At 62.9% G+C, this 221-nt stretch overlaps 2 protein-coding genes across 2 annotated transcripts in view; one reads left to right on the top strand and one right to left on the bottom strand.

Moving 5' to 3' along the window:
- Positions 1 to 221, top strand: part of LOC119593828 (alpha-protein kinase 1-like) — a gene marked incomplete at its 3' end in the record, with an annotated part of 69,629 nt that overhangs the window by 47,673 nt on the left and 21,735 nt on the right.
- The window catches only part of LOC119593644 (proline-rich protein 2-like), an 8,739-nt gene that overhangs the window by 7,767 nt on the left and 751 nt on the right, over positions 1 to 221 (bottom strand). The gene's annotated exons all lie outside the window — the stretch shown is intronic.

Genomic DNA, 221 nt, shown 5'->3' with positions numbered 1-221 from the left:
TAGGATTGAGGCGGGATTGGGGTAGTTTTATAGGAGGTGGGTGGTGGGGGGGGGCGTACGCAAGCCGGACGAGGTGTACCTTGGGGTTGGGCCTCGGGATAAGCTGGGATCTGCTGCCGCGGCATTATCGCGAGGACTGCGAGGGTAAGTGTGCGCCGACCCGCCCGCCACCAGCTCCGATTTCCGCCTTATTGCCAGGGCGTATTCTCCCTGTTGCCTCC

The sequence above is a fragment of the Penaeus monodon genome, chromosome 32, assembly GCF_015228065.2.
Source record: "Penaeus monodon isolate SGIC_2016 chromosome 32, NSTDA_Pmon_1, whole genome shotgun sequence".
In the NCBI taxonomy this organism is placed as follows: Eukaryota; Metazoa; Arthropoda; class Malacostraca; order Decapoda; family Penaeidae; genus Penaeus; species Penaeus monodon.
Note: the sequence above shows the minus strand (reverse complement) of the source record. Positions and strands in the feature narration are given on the sequence as shown.